At 46.5% G+C, this 20181-nt stretch overlaps 1 long non-coding RNA gene across 1 annotated transcript in view; it reads left to right on the top strand.

Moving 5' to 3' along the window:
- The first annotated feature begins 71 nt into the window (after positions 1 to 71).
- LOC142483584 (uncharacterized) overlaps positions 72 to 20181 on the top strand; it is a 52782-nt gene continuing 32672 nt past the window's right edge. Inside the window, exon 1 of the long non-coding RNA XR_012797390.1 lies at positions 72 to 235. This is a non-coding gene — a long non-coding RNA (uncharacterized LOC142483584). The remainder of the gene's footprint in view (positions 236 to 20181) is intronic.

Below are 20181 nucleotides of genomic sequence, written 5' to 3'. Positions count from 1 at the left end.
TCTCTGTCTCTCTCTCATTCTCTGTCTCTCTCTCATTCTCTGTCTCTCTCTCATTCTCTGTCTCTCTCTCTCATCCCTGTATGATAGGTATGTTCCAACTCTATTTTTTGCTCTTCTTTTCCGTTTGAGAGGAGGGAGTCCCTCACCTCTTCAGCCACACACCAGGAACGCTGGATTGCTTTCAGACGCTCGGAGAGGCGGATACAGTCGTGGATTGCAGGCACTGATTTATCTGGTAAGTACCGCAAACATGCTTGAACAAGGGCCGTAGACATTTTATTTGATGGTTTAGATTATCATTGTCTGTGGTTGTTAGTTATTGGTATTAGAGTTTTTTGATGTTGTTACGAATCAAATACATTTTGAAGTAGTAATCCCCTCCGAACTGGGCATTCCTGGCCAATAATGCCCTGGCTGTAAGAGTTGAAGGGCCCAAGCAAAGCCCCCACCTCTATACACACTAACACTGCAGGGGCATCAGAGTGTCTTGTTGTCATGGCAACGGGGGGTGTCACGTGATGTCATTTGTTTAATAAATTATTTTTTAAGGTGTCCTGGTTTTTCATTTTCGAAATCTGGTCACCCTATGTATTTATGCTGCATTCAGTGTTGTAATGTGCTGTAATTGGGTTACATGGCGTACATAGTGTATATACCGCATTCAGGGTAAGTGCTGTATGTGGATTATAAAGTGTATATATGCTGCATTCAGGGTTATAAAGTCGTTTATAGAGTATATACTGCATTCACGGTTACGTGCGGCATGTGGAGTATAAGGTGTATATATGCTGCATTCAGTGTTATAATGTGCTTTAAGTGGGTTACATGGCGGGTATAGTGGATATACTGCATTCAAGGTTACGCGCCGTATTGGATTATAACGGGTATATATGCTACAGTCAGTGTTATAATGTGCGGTATTTGGGTTACAGGGGTGTATACGGTACCGCAGTCGTGGTGGCGTGCTGTATTTGGATTATATGGCATACACTGCGATCATGGTTACGTGCTGGGTTCTGAATATAATGTTTATAGACCACATGCGCGGTTACATGACGGGTTTGGATTATATGGTGTATATGTTGCATGCTTGGCTTCGGGCCATTGCGTGGAGCATATGGTGTGTGTATATACTGCCTTTGGGGGTCATGTGCTGTATTGGTCCAGCGTTACATGCTACATTCAGGACGACGTGGGGTATACGGTGCGTTATGCTGCAGGCAGAGGTATAACGCGTGTAGGGGTTAATCTCACTTCCTGTTCAGCGCAGGCCATGGTAGGGCATGGGTAATCCCTCTTCCTGTTCAGCACTTGGCTCCCTCTATCGTATGGGTAATCCCTCTTCCTGTTCAGCACTTGGCTCCCTCTATCATATGGGTAATCCCTCTTCCTGTTCAGCACTTGGCTCCCGCTATTGTATGGGTAATCCCAGTTCCTGTTTAATATACGGCCCTGCGGTTGTATGGGTAATCCCAGTTCCTGTTTAACACACGGCCCTGCTATTGTATGGGTAACCCCACTTCCTGTTCAGCACATGGCCCTGCTATGGACGGGTAACCCCCCACTCCCTGTTCAGCACAGGGCCGCATGCCTCTGGTTTGGTGTGGGTAATCCCACTTCCTGTTCAGCGCATGGCCAGGGATGGTGCGGGTAATCCCACTCCCTGACTGGGCACGATCAGGAAAATATGCTGGTATAGCAAATATGCATGCGGGAAGGGGGTAAAGGGGCGGTTGCAAATAGCAGGCCTAACGCCCCTTCTTCGGTTAGCAGAAGGTCCCATGTATCGATGATAACATATCAATTCATGTTTCTTTCAGTCAGTTTCGGTACCTCGTGCGAGTAGCAATTCAGTTTTCATCCGGATCGGATCCGCCTCCGTCGACCCTCGATACTTCCCATACTCACAGAAAAACTCAGTAGACGGAACACATAGTTAAATCACGCAAATTGAAATCACACTCCCGCGACACTTAGCGCATCAATCAGAATGTACTTCGTAGACAAAATCATACAACTGCAGGCTGACGCGCGAAGCAAGGAAGAAGGCTGGTTCCAGAGGCAGCTGTTGATGCTCATGCACCGGCAGAGTCACCAGCAGTAGTGACACCAGCGATAAGCGCAGCGCCAGTTCTAGCAACGCTAATCGCATCAGCAGCGGCGATAGCTCCAGCTATAGCGACAGTCGTAGCTCCAGCATTGGGGGCGGCGCCAGCGGTAGCGACACCTGTAGTTCCAGCAGCGGCAGTGGCCGCGGTTCCCCCGCAGGCGGTTAACAACACACCTCTAGGGGCCGGTGGGCAGGCCGGGCTAGTGGACTCACCATCCTCCACGCTCCCCCTCCCTCAGGCGGCACCCGCCTCAGGGGAGCTAGCCAAGGATAAGAGGATGCCCGATGCGGCATATAAGGTCTCTTATACATCCAGACCTAGCTCAGTGGGCTTGCACTTGCTGAAAGAGGTGAAGGACAAGATATGGGCCGGGGAGTACGTAGATATATTATCTCTGCTACCAGGCTACAGGGAGGCGTTGGCCGCGTCCTCAAAGACGGGGGAAGCGAAGAAGGTGGATGTGGAAAAGAGGCTTTTCCCGCACACCTTTCGCAATTGGTCTAAGGCATTTGTTATCCTGGCTGGAGTGATTGGGGAGAAGGATCCCCAGGCGTACGCCTCGCTCTTTACGTATCACGACATGATCGAGGAAGCACACCACACTTACGGGGGAACGGGTTGGTGGACATATGACCAGTGCTTTAGGCAATCAATAAAGGCCCAAGAGGTGGTGATACCATGGAACGTCAAGGACGTCAACCTTTATCTGCAGTTTGTGTCTGGGGGCGGGGCAGATTCCTTTCGAGGGTGCGGCACCGGAGGTAGGGGGGCATGGCGGAATAACGTGCCAGGGACTAGCCAGTCGCTGCGCACCAACTCGGGCGTCTGTTGGCCGTTTAACCAGTCCAACTGCACGTACGACAACTGCCGTTTCCAACACATCTGCTCCTTTTGCGGCGGCCGCCACGCCCAGGCAAAGTGTTTTAAGAAGGGCGGTCGCAGGGGGAGGGGCGCAGGGCGGACGTTTGGACGCGAGGGCAGCGACACCAATAATCGTCGCCAATTTGGCACCGTGGCTAGCAAGGTATCCCAATAGGGAAGCAGCCCAGCTACTCTTAGCTGGGTTTAAGGAGGGGTTTAGGATCAAGCGGGATCTGAGTTTAGTCGGAACTTGAAATCGGTCAGGACACACGGTGACGTAGCTAGGGAGAAAGTCTGGAAGGAAGTCCAATTGGGAAGGATGGCTGGCCCCTTCGAGTCCCCTCCCTTGCCTAATCTCAGGATTTCCCCATTGGGAGTGGTCCCCAAAAAAAGAGGCTGGGGAGTATAGGTTGATACAACACCTATCCTACCCCGAGGGGTCGTCGGTAAACGACGGCATTGACAGGGAGTTGAGTTCGGTGTCTTACGCAAACTTCGATCAAGCCGCAGCGCTGGTGGAAAGGATGGGAGAAGGGGCTCTAATGTCAAAAGCTGACATCAAATCGGCCTTCAGACACTTGCCAGTCCACCCCGAGTGCTTTCATTTGCTAGGCTGCATGCTCGAAGGTCAGTACTACATAGACTTATGCTTACCAATGGGAGGGGCGCTTTCTTGTTTTTATTTCGAGACATTTAGCACCTTCCTAGAATGGGTGGCCCGGAAGAGGGTGCAGGCAGCGGGGGTCATGCACTACTTGGACGACTTCCTTTTTGTTGGCCCCAGGGGTTCGGACTTATGCGCTAGGTGGCTGTTCGAATTTTCAGCCCTGGCGCGTGAGTTCGGCGTTCCTTTGGCCGACGAGAAGACGGTGCGGCCAACAACCACTCTTACCTTTTTGGGCATAGAAATCGACTCTGAGGCGATGGAGTACAGGCTCCCTCCGGAGAAGCTGGTCGCCCTAAGCAGGCTTCTCCGCGAATTCATAGCTCTCAAGAAAACATCATTGAGGCACTTCCAGGCGCTGCTAGGCCACTTAGTATTTGCTGCGCGCGTAATGCCGGCTGGGAGGGTTTTCGCCAGGCGCCTCTCCGCAGCAACGGTCGGGGTGAGACGACCCAACCACTTCATCCGCATCACCGCCGAAATCCGAAAGGACTTGACGGTGTGGCTGCGTTTTTTAAAGGATTATAACGGCAGAACCTTGTGGCGAGGTCCCCCATCCAACAACACAGAGTTGCAGTTGTTTACAGACGCCTCAGGGTCAGTCGGTTTTGGGGCCTACTTCGGTGGGGCATGGTGCGCAGAGCGGTGGCCTCCCCACTGGCGGGGGATGCCGCTCATTAAGAACTTGGCGTTCTTGGAACTATTTCCCTTGCTCGTCGCAGTGCGCCTGTGGGGTCACTTATTCGCGAATAAGCAAGTAATTTTTTGGACAGACAACATGGGTGTAGTGGAAGCCGTGAACAATTTCGGCTCACGATCCCCGCCGGTGCTGTCCCTTCTGCGCTGTTTCGTACTGGCATGCTTGCAATTGAACATAGCGTTCAAGGCTCGACATGTCCCGGGGGTGGTGAATAACATTGCTGATGCCTTATCCCGGTTACAGATGGCGCTGTTTCGGAGACTGGCCCCCGGGGCGGACCTAATCGGCAGTCCATGCCCTGCAGACCTTTGGGTGCTGGCGACGACCCAGTGACCTCGTTGGTACGATCATCGCTGGCTCCGGGTACGTGGCGGGCCTATTCGGCAGCGTGGCGCGATTATCAAAGTCTGGCAGGGGAATTGGGTCTCGACGTATTGGGAGTCGGGACCTTGCTATCATTTGTCCTAAACTTAAGGGCAAGGGGTTTATCGGGAGGATCCATAGGGAAAAAAGTGACAGGAGTCTCCTTCTTTTTGCAGCTAGAGGGCAAGGGGGACCCAACGAAGGCATTTATCATCAAAAGGGTCCTAGCGTGGTTAACGAAGGGGACGGCGGCAAATGACAGCAGAAGGCCAGTGACACCAGCGATATTAGAGGGTTTAATGCAGGCCGCAGACAGAGTGTGCCTATCGGGGTTCGAGGCGAAACTTTTCCGGCTGACGTTTGCATTGGCTTTCTTCGCAGCACTGCGAGCCGGGGAACTGGTGTGCGCGTCGCGCAAAGGCGAGGGAGGGATGCAGTTTGAGGACATAGTCTTAGGGGAAGGGTGGGTCAAACTACACGTGAAAAGGTCAAAAACAGACCAGCGGGGGAGGGGAGCGTGGATATCTTTGCTAGGGCTACCAGGGACCAAATTTTGCCCAGTGAGCACGCTCAGGGAATACTTGGCATGCAGGCCAGACGGTCAGGGCCCCCTGCTCCTTCACGCGGACGGGGTACCGTTATCTAGATTCCAGTACCTGCGGGTTTTCCGCATGTGCCTAAGACACCAGGGCCTCGACGAGGCACAATACGGGACACATTCGTTCCGGATTGGGGCGGCAACGGAAGCATCACGCGCGGGGCTGTCAGTAGCTGCGATACAAAAGATAGGGCGATGGAAGTCTAACAGATACAGGTCCTATTTCACCCCACTCTGCCACATAACCAGGATGTTGACGCCCACCTGATGACATCAGAGCTACCATATGGCGCCCCCTAGTGACGTCAGACGTCTAGGTCTAAATCCCTGGCAATACAGCATAGAGCTGCCTTGGAGGACTGCAGCCACAGCCACACCTCTCCCCAGACTGAACACTCCCCCATGTGTGGCTGTGGCTGCAGTCCTCCAAGACAGCTCTATGCTGTATTGCCAGGGATTTAGACCTAGACGTCTGACGTCACTAGGGGGCGCCATATGGTAGCTCTGGCGTCATCAGGTGGGCGTCAGCATCCTGGTTATGTGGCAGAATGGGGAGGGGTGAGTATCAGGGGGGGTGGTATATATTGTGACTGTTTTCTTGTGTTTGGTAGCCTTCACCTTGAGAAAGGCAGTATTTGACTGCCGAAACGTTGGACTTTATGGCATATTAAACCTCCTTTGAGTAAGACCGTGTGCCTGCTTCTTCTTCTTTGTCCGGCTACAGGAAGGGTCAGGAGACAGGGAGGACAGAGGCAGGAGAACCCCATCTGGCTCCGGCCTTGCCTGTCCCTACGAATACAAACATACAACCCCTCACTGAATAACATAGCCCTAATCCCATGTAATAATCCTGGGTGTAAACAAAATAATGGTTTTATGAATATTGTAATGGTTTATTAGGGACCTAGGAGGTGGCCAGTGGGGCTGTTATGTGTATTTGTGTTTATTGTGGGTAGCGGGGGTGGGTGAACGGGGTATTGGCCCCAAGGATGGGTGTTTAGGCCTACCGGGTGGGGGGGTAGTGGGAGGGGTTAACCCCTTCATTACCTTAGCGGTATTAACCACTAAGTTAAAGAAGAGGTTAAGTCATCCCCCAACCCCCTGGCAAGGCCTAAACACCCACCCAGGGCCAAATACCACCTTCTCCCACCCCCGCTACCCACAATAAGCCTGGCACGGGTGTATAACCCCTTCATTGCCTTGGCGGTAATGAAGTTGCCTGTAAATGCATTTTTTATGCATGGGATTCATGCCGGGGGTCTCTGGTGCTGATATTAATGGATATCAGCTCTGGGACACATGCATGTTATTTTCATCGCAGCTTCACCCCACCTTCTTGCCAACTTTTGTGGCGGGACAATTTGGAGAAGAAACAGCAATTTTAAAGTGGCGATCAGCCGCAATAAGCTGATCAGGGCTTATAGAATTGAGCGTGTTTGAAAAACTGGCGATCAGTGCCGAAAAGTGGCTTATCACCGCGCGTCTGCCGATTTTATTTATTTATTTATTTTCCGGCAAAAAAAAAACCGGTTATTTTTGCTCTAATCGCCAGCTTCTCTGGGCTTACTGAATCGCTGTAGGCGATTACTGCATGAGGGCCTTAGGGAGGATTTGTTCCTGTAAAGTACACCTAGTTTGGCATAGGATTTGGATGTCAGGGTATCAATGTGCAACCCAAATGTTAAATGGGAGTTGAACTATATGCCCAGATATTTCAAACCAGTAACAGGGGCTAGGATGGTATTAGAGCTGGTTTTTATCTGAAGCTCTGTCATTGGCAGCTTTAGCAATTTAGCTCTGGTCCCAAATACCATTGTTACAGTCTTGTCAGTGTTTAAAATCAGTTTGTTTTGGGAAATCCAGTTTCAAGTCTCAAAAAATCAGATTGAAGTATGTGTTCAAGGTCAGAGAGGCGAGGGCTGCGTGCATATAGGATAAGATCTAAGGCCACTCACAATATAAATTCCTCATCTATCCGACATAAGTATAAAATATACTCTACCTAGACCCCTAATACAGAGTTACCCACCTTATACGGGAGCAGCTGCCAGACGAGTATAGTAAATGTATCTTATTTCTTTAGCCACTGGAGGGCAGCGTGGAGTTGCAAGGAGTGGCGCCCGTAAGGACGACATGCCAGTTAGGCGGAAGGAGAAGCGCACACACTTTTATGTGAAACGGATATATTTGGGGAGGGATTTAGGAGTCTGAGTGAGAAAATTGATATTTTGTCACAATGGAAAAATGGAAAAATTAACCATTTAAATATGCACAGATTTTATCCCACTTTTGGAAATTAGGGATGTTGCCTAAAAGTTTGAGAATGCATAAAGTGCCACCCCTGGGCTTTAATGAAGCAGCATTTGTGGGATAAGGGGAACAGCATTCTGTATAAAGGTATTTTGGGCTCGATATAAATAATTGAAGCCAAAAACTAATATTAAGGGGCCTATGCAGAGAGCAGCGCGAACGGAAATTTCGGCGTTTTTTAGCGCTATATGGCTATAATAAGGTTGGAAATGGCGAGTTGAGTAAAAAGCGCCATTTTTTTATTTTTTTTTAGTAGAACTCGCCGCACGGCTGGCGAGAACCAAAATCTCGCCAGTTTTGAAAAGGGCCGTATGCAGAAAGGTACGATCGCCATCTAGGGGCTGTTCGCGCCATTAAAATGGAGAGAAATTCTACAATTAGCTCCGCCAGCAAAAGTTGGCAGGAAACTGGAGCTCACCGGCGAGAGTGAAAAGAAAAAAAAAAAACGCGCTTTTTTTCAAACATGTTTCACCAGCGCGCATCTCGCCGGTTGAAACTCTCCATAATCAAGCATGATTTTAAATGCAGTTTTCTGACCTTTCTGCATATGGAGATAAAATCACGCCATTACAGGTACAATTTATTACCAATTCCAATTATTTCCAGCGCTGCTCTCTGCATAGGCCCCTAAGTAAATTGAGAATGGAAAAATATTCAGCACAAACGTACAGAATGTGATGTTCTGAGAGATCTTACAGATGTTATCAAATCCCACAATGAATGTATAGAAAATGTCTGTATAGAACGAGTCAAACAAGAATATGCCAATAAAACGTTTAATTGGGAGATACAGGGGCCACAATTCAGGTCAGTTAGCTGGAAGAAGGGAAGCCGGTCAGCCGGTAGAGCCGGTCAGCCTGTCAGCCAGAAGAGCAGGTCAGCCGGTCAGCCAGAAGAGCAGGTCAGCCGGTCAGCCAGTAGAGCAGATCAGCCGGTAGAGCAGGTCAGCCGGTCAGCTCTGAGATCAGCATTACTTATATCCCCTAAACGTTGTCCCCTGCATGTAATGCGCAGAACAGCCTACACTGCATATACTGTACATGAGATACTTAACCCTTTCTTTTCGCTCGACTCTAATCTGAATGATTTGCTAATTGGTTTGTAATTAGAGAGATATTTGTAGCAGAATCCCATGTATGTTCTTTTTACCTTTTTAGATACTGTTTTGTGTTATAAAAGATATGACAGATCAGAGGGGCTTCCTGTTTGCACTCGTGTTTTGGCAGAAGTGTATATGTGACCCTATAAATCTCCCTCACACCTGGCTTGGCAGTGTGACACTAGTGCAGCGACCTGGGGAAGAATCACTGAGCTGTTAGCAATAGATACAACGGATAGAAAAGACACTACACATAGGTTGGATTAAAGAGAGTATTTTATTGAAATAATTAATCTCTTTGCTGGTAGGGGCCTGCAGCACATTGCAGAGCGATATAGTAACACGCAGAGCAATGCACTGCAGGCCCCTCCGGCAGCAAAGGAGTGAAGACCAATGCAGGGTGTATAAAGATCTCACTGATAATTCATGCACAAAGGGCAGTTTGTTGCTGTGATCCAGAGGAAGGCGAAACATAACCCCTGCTGTGCAATGGGGGGAAAAAATTCCTTCCTGACCCCATTAAATGGCGATCGGATGGTCCCTGGATCACTGTGCAGTGAGATCAGATGGAACAGCACAGATCAGCGTTGTTATACACAGGGGCACACTCAGTATATAGAGATGCGGGTGATGGGGCCCTTGTGCCCCTGTGTATAACTCACCTGCTCCCCCATTCCCCTGCATATCTATCCCATTCACCCCTTTTCCTCCCGCATACCTCGCAGGGCCGGCCGGCCATTAGGCGGTCGCCTAGCGCGCAAAGGTCCTAGGGGCGCATTAATAATCATTATTATTTTTTCCTCTTATTATTTCTAATTTATTTATCTTTTTTTTTAAATTATTATTCTTTTTTTTATCCAGTATTTTGGCGCCCTTTTATTTTTATTTTGCGTCGCGCTGGGGTGCGGTCGCACCCCCTGCAGCCCCGATAGCTACGCCACTGTTTATTTTATTATTTTATTTATCTTATTATTTTTTATACAACTGGGGCACAAATTTTAAGTTTCGCCTGGGGCGCATGAAACCCGTGCTCCGGCCCTGCTCCTTGTTCTCTCTCACCCTCTCACGCCCAATATCCCAATCTCCCTATAGTACCTGCCCCTCCCGCAGCCTTCCTGATCTTATCTGCCTCTCCTGCGGTCAAACCAACTTCTCATGGCCCCTAGAATACCCCTGGATCTACGCCCTGGCTCCTCTGCTACCTGCTCCCGGGGTCTGCTGCTCCGCCTAAAAAAGGTGAAACAGCAGATCTGTCCGCACCTCTCGTATTCTGCTACCTGCTCCCGGGGTCTTCTCCTCCGCCTAAAAAAGGTGAAGCAGCAGATCCGTCCACACCTCTCGTATTCTCCTAGGCCATCGTCCACCACGTCGCCAGACTTGACATCCGCTTCGTCGTCTGCCTCATCGGCCGCCTTGTAGCCCACCTCTTCGCACCACTTGACGCCCGCTTTATCGTATGCCTCGTCGTCCGCCTCGTAGCCCGCCTCGTCGTCTGGTGGCACAAAGGGCACCACCTTCGTGCGTGTCCTGATCTGCAGGAGACATGAAGTGTTTGTAACCAGGGACAGTGATACTCTGTATCGCAAGAGCTCCTGTGCCACTTATACCCCCTCCCCAATACCACGTTATACCGCCCTCCACAGGGCAAATACCCATTATACCCACCTCCCCAGGCTCAGTACCCAGTTATGCAACCCTCCCAAGGCCCAGTACCCAGTTATACAACCCTCCCAAGGCCCAGTACCCTGCTATACGCCCCTCCCCAGGCCCAGTACCCGTTATACCCACCTCACAAGGCCCAGAACCCGTTATACCCACCTCACCAGGCCCAGTACCCATTATATACCCCTCCCCAGAAGGTCATGTTTCTATTTATCAAAAATACATTGAGTTACCTCTGGTTTTCAAGCATGTCCTGGGGGAGTTATCACAGAGACACAGAAACGTCGCTGAGTTTGGTGAGTAACTCCCTTAAACTCTCAGCAGTTGAATTCCCCATTAGGTGCTTAATGCGTTAAAAACAAGCGTTGCTATTTCTTTGCATGAAGTTGCAGGTAATTGGAAGAGTTACACAGTGACGGCTATTTCATCACTCACCTTCTTCCATCGAATCGGTCTTAGCGGTAGTGATCTCAGTATTATTTCCTCCTTCACATCGGATATCCATATCCATTCTTCGCCTCTGATCTGTATGCAAGACAATGCTTTAAGACAGGGTTGCGCAACCTTTTTCCCCTGCTCCCCCCTCCACCCTCCCCACCTTGTCTCCGACGTTCTGATATAACGACGTCATGTGATATCACGTTGCTATGGCAATGCCACATCATGTGACGCCACGTTGCTGTCTCCAGAAGCCGCCGGAGACAAGGAAAGGGAACTTACAGAGGCCTTGCGTGCGATTTCCGGCATTTAATTTAAATGCTGTGGGGAAGAGCGAGGGGCCACTGTAAGCGCCGAGCCCCTCCTCCCTCCTCCCCAAGAAAATGTCGCACCCCTCGATTTGCGCACCCCTGCTTTAAGAGATATTCTGGGATCCTCCATCGGACCCTTCCTCATATTGACTGACCTTGCAGTGCTCTGCACTGACTTGCACTGACCTGCTATGATGCCTCTCAAAATACCATGCTAACTCATTCTGAACATACATGTGTCCTTTCTACATGTTACTCAGCTTGTATGGGCCACAGACAGCTTTCCCGGGGTCCAGGACTAGTTGCCACCGGGGACACTCACCCATGGGTTGGCGACCTTGCGAGAACCCACCCCCCCAACCTGTTTTCTCTTGCATTGCCATAGACAACAACATTTCAGCCTGCTAGCCTTTCTCAGGTAAAGTGGCTAAACCCACTAAAGCCAGTAAAGAAAGGCCAGCAGCCGAAACATTGTAGTCTGTGGCACAATAAATTATCTTTTTTTATTCAAATCCGTGTGCCCTTTTCCATCAATCATATTGTATACATTGGACGAAATGCCGGTCTTCCCTGAGACTAAGGGGCACCGGTAAAAGTATGACTAATTGTTTTTTTTAGTGTGCAGCAAATCCCCATCATTTTTGCGTTCTCTTGCTCTGCCCCAATCTGACACACCACCTTGCTCTCTCACCCCCCTCTTACACTCCCGCGTCACCCTTTCCTTCCCCAAAGGTTGTCCTTTAATCAGATCTTACCCAAATTGTCTCCATCTCCCTTGGAAATGTTCTGTCTTTAAACTGTGCGGCTCCTCTTGATCCGAACTTTCTTAGCTGACCCCTTTAGGTTTCGGCTCCGAGGGTCTAAAAAATAAGCGACTCCGAAAAGATGTGAAATATGCGCACGGGTGCTAATGGGGCACTGAGGGGGAGACTTAAATACTAGTAAATATAATCTACTGTGCTAACAAATATAATCTATTAACTAACAAATATAATTTATTAAACTAACAAATATATCTTATTAAACTAAGAAATATAATTTATTAAACTAAGAAATATAACTTATTAAACTAAAAAATATAACTTATTAAACTTACAAATATAATCTATTTAACTAAATAAATATCTATTAAACTAAATAAATATCTATTCAAATAAATAAATATAATCTACTTCAAAACAATACAATAAAAAGCTGGAGAAATGATACGTTAACCAAGCCACAGATGTGATGCCAATGAGCGTTGAACTCCTTGCAGATCCACCGTCAGCTGGTTGTGGCAGAAAATGGTGACATGCAGTAGAACAGAGTGGTTGAGCTGTAACCACGGCAGTCAGGTCAGAAATCAACACAATATTTTTTGAAATTTAGAATGAGAATGTTCAGTATGTCACATTCTGGGCTCAGACTCTGAGCCCTGTCACATGTTAGCAGCTTGTGATAATAGAAAGTATCCATATACTGGGATGTGATAAGAGACATTATAGTCATTTTATACTGGGTCCCATAACCTGCTTTATATGAAGTATCATTTTACACTAGTAGAGATGTTACATTTTGAAAAAATAGCGCTTCTGGCGACAATGTTCATTTTCTCTACAAATGATAAATGAAAAAGTTGGATAAAACGTTATATGTGTGTGTGCGCGCGCAATATATATATATATATATATATATATATATATATATATATATATATATATATATATATATATATATATATATATATATATATATATATATATATATAAGTAAAAAGAGAAAAAAGTAACCCGTATGGGAGCACTCAGGTATGCAGATTAACATATAGTATTTTATTTATTTGACACAGTGCAAAAAAGGATAAGTAAACAGTACATGATTAAAAACACTTAAAAAAGGCTAGGACCCCTGTCACGGGTACTACCCATAGACACAAGTGGGCAAAACTAGGGAATGACTCAAATTGTCAACCCTTAACATGAAAATGGATAGTGACTCAAGAAAAACTTGGATAGGTCAGAATAAATCACAACGGGTTAATCGGTTCACAGGCACCTATACAAAGCTAAAGATAATACGTACTACACACCAATGAAGTGACTAGTCAAAATATAAATGACAATCTTAAACCATCATGAATCTGCTTGAGCATACAATTATGTAACCAATACCAACAGCACAAATAAATCACTTGAAGGAAAAAGGTGGCATGATGGGATGAAGTCACTAGATGTGTAGAGCAATGAAGTGTGTGAATAGCATGTATGGAAAATTGCCTGATGAACACCTATTAGATAACCTTGTGTGTGTTGTCAGTATCCATAATGAAAAAATAGAGTGTCACAGTCCAGAGATTAGTTGCACCAGTGCTGGGTAGCATAGTTACGTGAACATCTGTCAGGGGTCCTGCCTAGCACCCCCACTCCGACGCACCCCCACTCCAAGTCTAAGTCTCTGGACGAAACGCGTCGGAGTGGGGGTGCTAGGCAGGACCCCTGACAGATGTTCACGTAACTATGCTACCCAGCACTGGTGCAACTAATCTCTGGACTGTGACACTCTATTTTTTCATTATGGATACTGACAACACACACAAGGTTATCTAATAGGTGTTCATCAGGCAATTTTCCATACATGTTATTCACACACTTCATTGCTCTACACATCTAGTGACTTCATCCCATCATGCCACCTTTTTCCTTCAAGTGATTAATTTGTGCTGTTGGTATTGGTTACATAATTGTATGCTCAAGCAGATTCATGATGGTTTAAGATTGTCATTTATATTTTGACTAGTCACTTCATTGGTGTGTAGTACGTATTATCTTTAGCTTTGTATAGGTGTCTGTGAACCCATTAACCTGTTGTGATTTATTCTGACCTATCCAAGTGTTTCTTGAGTCACTATCCATTTTCATGTTAAGGGTTGACAATTTGAGTCATTCCCTAGTTTTGCCCACTTGTGTCTATGGGTAGTACCCGTGACAGGGGTCCTAGCCTTTTTTAAGTGTTTTTAATCATGTACTGTTTACTTATCCTTTTTTGCACTGTGTCAAATAAATAAAATACTATATGTTAATCTGCATACCTGAGTGCTCCCACACGGGTTACTTTTTTCTCTTTTCACTCATACTATTTACAACCCGTGAGCACCGCCAATTCTTACTGATGTAAAGTTATTTATTGGCTTATGGTGGCATTAATATTGCAAAAGTAGATGCGAGGTTTTTTTCCCCACCTTCCCCCCTTTTTTCCCCCCGTTATTTGAACACATATATATATATATATATATATATATATATATATATATATACATGTAGAGGTATCAGTACTGTGTTAGCCGAGCTTCAATAATCAAAAAATAAATAGATGATACCGTTCTGTGGCTAACGAAATGCTTTTATTTGTGCGAGCTTTCGAGATACACTGATCTCTTCTTCCGGCGATGTTACAATGAATGAAGCAAGGATAACTTAAAAACAGTGTCTCTTGGAATGTTATCTGTGCTTCTCCTTCCCCCGGTGTGGATGTGTTTTATGGCTAGAGGTGTCAAAGGGTAACTGAAAGCAAGTGAAGAAAGAGTGTGTATGTGTATCAGTGTGAATAAAAATGAATGGAGAGCCCACAGTATAAACAGTGCTCTACACAAAGTGTGTGTGGAGTGAGAGGGATATAAATGGTGTGGGTGGGTGTGGAAATGTGAGAGTTTGTAGCACAACTAAAAGTGTGTGTGGATACTATGTGGTCCCTATTGGTGTATATGGATGGAAAAATAAGGAGTATTAGTATGTGTGAGAGACAGCTGTGTGTGCATACATATAGCACAGTATGTACAGACATGGCCTTTAGCGCTCATGGGAAGAGAGTTCGCTAGTGTCAGTAATGACTCATAAAATTTCGATCTCTGTTTAGGCCACTGCTAAGTGTCCCGAACAGTTGCATAAATTTGTATTCATGCAACCGTCTCTCTTTCGGGGTTTTAAGATTACCTTTGAGTATGGCAACCCTCAGATCGTTCATCTTATGGCCAGAGTCAGAGAAATGTTCGCCAACAGGACTGTCTCTTGTTCCGCGTGTGATGCTGTGGCGATGCAGGTTCATTCTCTTGTTTAGCCCCTGTCCTGTCTCACCTATGTAGTAGCAGCCCCCTGGGCATTTCATGCACATGATGAGGTACACGACATTGCTGGAGGAACAGGTGAACCCTCCTCTGATTTTGTATTCCCGATTCTTGTGTGGTATTTGTATTGTGTCCGCTGTGTAGAGCATTGCGCAGGTTTTGCATCTTGGGTCCTGGCATGGTTTTGTCCCGCATTCAGTTGTACTGCTGAATACTTTACTCCTCACCATAATATTCTTGAGATTATGGGGTTGTCTGTATGATAATAAGGGTGCTTCAGGGAAGACCTGTTGCAGTCTTGTATCTTCCTGGAGGATGGGTTGTAGTTTCCTGGCGATCTTGCGTAGGTCTCCTAGGTGTGGGTTATATGTGACCACCAAAGGAACCCTGTCGCTTGTCTCCTTCTGTTTGTATTCAAGGAGATCACTTCTTGGTATTCTGGTGGCCATATATATATATATATATATACTGTAAATATTCCTGTATATTCATTTGCATGTCTTAGACAGGTCTGCAACCCTGTATTTCACCATTATCTTTAACCTTAATAGTCGTATATATATATATATATATATATATATATATATATACATATATATATATATATATACATATATATATATATTTATATATATATATATACATACACATATAGTATGTATATATATATATCATACTATATGTATATATATAGTCTGTTTTATACACACATACACGTGTGTGTGTGTGTATATGTGTGTGTGTGTATATATATATATATATTGTGACAAACGGCTTACTCCGGGGCTCCGTCGTTTGTCCGGGACTGTTTAGAACACGGTCTTTTAGGGTAGGTTAAATGATGAGGCGTCACGTACTGTTCCTTTAAACAGGCTATGCCTGGTTTATTCAGTCCCAGGCACTGAGACTGCCACAGTGCATACAACAGAAAACAGATCAAAACAAAAGCTGCTCACCTGAGCGATAACTTAACTTAGATATCCCTGACTCAGGGTTGGAAGTGGCTTTTCCACTTCCAACATCAAAACACGGTACTTTTGCAGTCTTACACAAATGAACAGAAAGATTGAACCTGTTTGGGGAAGAGGCTTCTCCCCTCTGTAGTTCAGCAGCCTTCCAGCCTCCTGGCTCTTGTGGGGAGCCCAGAGCAAACAGGAAATCAGTCTTTCATACCTGATTCCTAATTAGCATGACAGGTGACAGAAATCAGGCAGCAGACAAACTCTGGTCTGGATCTCTCATCCCTCAGTTCCAGCGCTTGCCAAACTGTGGGATGGAGTGTATGTATTATAAGGCTGCACTCCCAGGCCAAACAGGATAGAAACTGTCTAGTATCCTGGGAGCCCTATATACGGAATTTATTACCATCCCCTGGTTTCTGTCACATATCCTCCCCCCCAGCTCAGACCTCGAGGGATGAGCGACCATGGATATTAGGGAGTGCATCCTTGACAACCCGTCAGCATTGCCATGTTTGTGCCCTGACCTGTGTTCCACAGAAAATTTAAAGGGTTGTAGGCTTAGGAACCACCTGGTCACTCTAGCATTCTTTTCCCTGTTTTGACACATCCAGGTAAGGGGTGCATGATCTGTGACCAACCGGAATTTTCTCCCCAACAGGTAGTATTTGAGCGTCTCTACAGCCCACTTTATTGCGAGACACTCTTTCTCTACTATGGAGTAATTTTTCTCCTGGGGATTTAGTTTCCTACTTAAATAAAGGATGGGGTGCTCCTCACCTTGAGACTCCTGGGAGAGTACCGCCCCCAGCCCTACCTCAGATGCGTCGGTTTGGACTACGAACTCTTTGGAGAAGTCAGGTGTGACCAACACTGGTTGGGCACAGAGAGCTTCTTTCAGGCTTCTAAAGGCCTGTTCGGTTTCGGGGGACCACTTTACCATTAGCGGTCCTCTTGCTTTTGTGAGGTCAGTTAGTGGGGTTGCCTTAGTTGCAAAATTGGGAATAAACCTTCTATAGTACCCAATTAACCCCAAAAAGGTCCTTACTTGTTTTTTTGTAACTGGCCTTGGCCAATTTTGTATCGCCTCCACTTTGAGTGTTTGGGGTTTGAGTAAACCTCTGCCAATAGAATATCCCAGATACTTGGCCTCCTCCAGACCAATAGTGCATTTAGCGGGGTTAGCAGTTAGTCCAGCAGACCGGACTGCGTCAAGCACAGCTTGGACCTTTGGAAGGTGGGATTGCCAATCTTCACTATGGATTACCACATCATCCAGGTAGGCGGCAGCATACCGAGCATGTGGTTTTAAAATTTTATCCATCATTCTTTGGAATGTGGCGGGAGCTCCATGTAAGCCAAAAGGCAACACCTTATACTGAAAGAGGCCGTCTGGGGTTGAGAAGGCTGTCTTTTCTTTTGCCCTTTCTGTGAGGGGAACCTGCCAGTACCCTTTTGTTAGGTCTAGGGTTGTGAGATATCGGGCTTTGCCCAGTCTCTCTACCAGTTCATCTACCCTGGGCATAGGATAAGTATCAAATTTTGACACCGCGTTTAGTTTCCGGTAGTCATTACAAAACCTTGTTGTACCATCTGGCTTTGGGACTAAGACTATAGGGCTGTTCCACCCACTTTGGGATTCCTCAATTACACCTAGTTTTAGCATTTTTTTAACCTCTAAACTTATAGCCTTTCTTTTGGCCTCTGGGATTCGGTACGGTTTAAGGTTAACTCGGACCCCCGGTTCAGAGACTAGGTCATGTTCAATTACGCTAGTTCTACCTGGCCGTATAGAGAAGATTTCTTTGTTTCTTTTCACTAAATTCTGAACCTCTCGTTTCTGATGAACAGACAGGGTTTCAGCTATGCTAACCTCTGGGTCAGTTTCTTGATTCTCTGACGGATCTGGGGGTACTAGGGTTAACAAGACTTCTCTATCTTTCCAGGGCTTGAGTAGGTTTATATGGTAAATTTGCTCAGGTTTCCTCCTACCTGGCTGTCTTACCTTATAATTTACTTCTCCCACTCTTTCCAAGACCTCATATGGCCCATGCCATTTAGCAAGGAATTTACTCTCCACGGTGGGAACCAGAACTAGTACCCTATCACCTGGAGAAAAAATTCTGACCCTAGCACCCTTATTATATGTATTCCTCTGTGCTTCTTGAGCTTTCTCCATGTGTTCCCTCACTATGGGTAGGACTGCAGCAATGCGGTCCTGCATCTGGGCAACATGCTCTATTACACTTCTGTAAGGGGTAACCTCGTGTTCCCAAGTCTCTTTGGCTATATCCAGTAAGCCCCTTGGGTGTCGGCCATACAATAGTTCAAACGGGGAGAAGCCTGTGGATGATTGGGGAACTTCCCTAATGGCAAATAACAGGTACGGTAACAAACAATCCCAGTTTTTCCCATCTTTATCAACCGCCCGCCGTAACATGCTCTTTAAGGTTTTATTGAACCTTTCCACTAAACCATCTGTTTGTGGATGATAGACTGAGGTTCTGAGATGCTTGATTTTTAGGAGTTTACATAGCTCTTTCGTTACTTGGGACATAAATGGTGTTCCCTGGTCAGATAGAATCTCTTTAGGAATCCCGACCCGGGAAAACAGAACTACTAACTCTTTTGCTATGTTTTTAGCTGAGGTGCTACGTAGGGGAACTGCCTCCGGATATCGGGTGGCATAATCTAATATTACCAATATATGCTGATGTCCCCTAGCAGACTTTATTAGGGGTCCTACTAGATCCATAGCAATCCGGTCAAATGGTACCTCTATTATGGGAAGGGGTACCAATGGGCTGCGGTACGCCTTGAACGGGGCGGTGATCTGACATTCTGGGCATGAGGAACAATAATTCGTAATTTCTGCCAGAACCCCAGGCCAATAGAAGCTTCGGAGAACCTTTTCTTTTGTCTTTTCCACCCCTAGGTGTCCCCCCAATGGATGACTATGTGCGAGGTGTAATACTACGTTACGGAATGTCCGTGATACCAACAATTGTTTAGTTGTAACTGATTTCCTTTTATCAACCCGATATACTAGGTCGTTCTCTACCTCGAAGTAGGGGTAAGCAAGTGACCTATCTGGTTGGCCAGGAGTACTATTCTGGTCCCGTATATTTACCCTTGCTACCGCTAATGTGGGGTCCTCCCACTGGGCCTTCTTAAAACTCCCAGGACTGACCTCTAGGTCAGCGAGGGTCTTATCCGGTTCTGGGGTGGTAAGTGTCTGCTCAACATCTTGATTTGGGGTATTCCCTACCAAAGTAGTGATGGGGAAGGGAATTTTACAGCACTCCTCCTTTTCCCCCTTCTTATTTGGGCCCTCGTCAACCTCCATTTCTGAAAAAGGGAAAGGATTTGTTTCTTCTAATACTTCGTTATGGTTCGCTATTGAACTCTGGGCGCTATTCTGAGCGGGGGACCACATTTTTAGAAAATGGGGAAAGTCAGTCCCTATTAACACATCATGTGCCAGTTTGGGTACAATACCCACCTTGAAATCTAAAGAACCAAACTCTGTTTCAAAAAAAACATCAACAGTGGAATATTCATGATTATCCCCATGTATACAACAAATTGCCACTCTTTGTGAACTGTTTCCCTGTTTCTTCTTAATGGGCAAGAGGTATTCGGACACTAGTGTGACCATGCTCCCAGAGTCAAGAAGTGCCCGAACCCTCTTACCATTAACCTTTACAAATGCCCACAGATGGTTATTCAAGGGGTCCTCTGGGCTAGGGCCCATACATTGGGACAACAGCGAATAAGGTTCCACGCTGTTGCATTGCATGGGCTCATCATTTAGTGGGCAGATTTTTGCTGTGTGGCCCCTCTCATGACAATTTACACATTTAGGTACATAGTCTGTGTCCCACTTAGAGCCTTTTCCCGGCTCCCCATGTTGGCTATTGCCCTTAGTGTGCGAACCACTGTTGCTGGTGCTGCGTGAAGGTGGTCGCCGCTCTTCAGCGCCCCTTAACCCCGGTACCCTTTT

This window comes from Ascaphus truei, unplaced genomic scaffold, assembly GCF_040206685.1.
Source record: "Ascaphus truei isolate aAscTru1 unplaced genomic scaffold, aAscTru1.hap1 HAP1_SCAFFOLD_338, whole genome shotgun sequence".
NCBI classification, from domain to species: domain Eukaryota; kingdom Metazoa; phylum Chordata; class Amphibia; order Anura; family Ascaphidae; genus Ascaphus; species Ascaphus truei.
The sequence above is the reverse complement of the archived record's forward strand: the minus strand, read 5'-3'. Positions and strand labels throughout refer to the sequence as shown.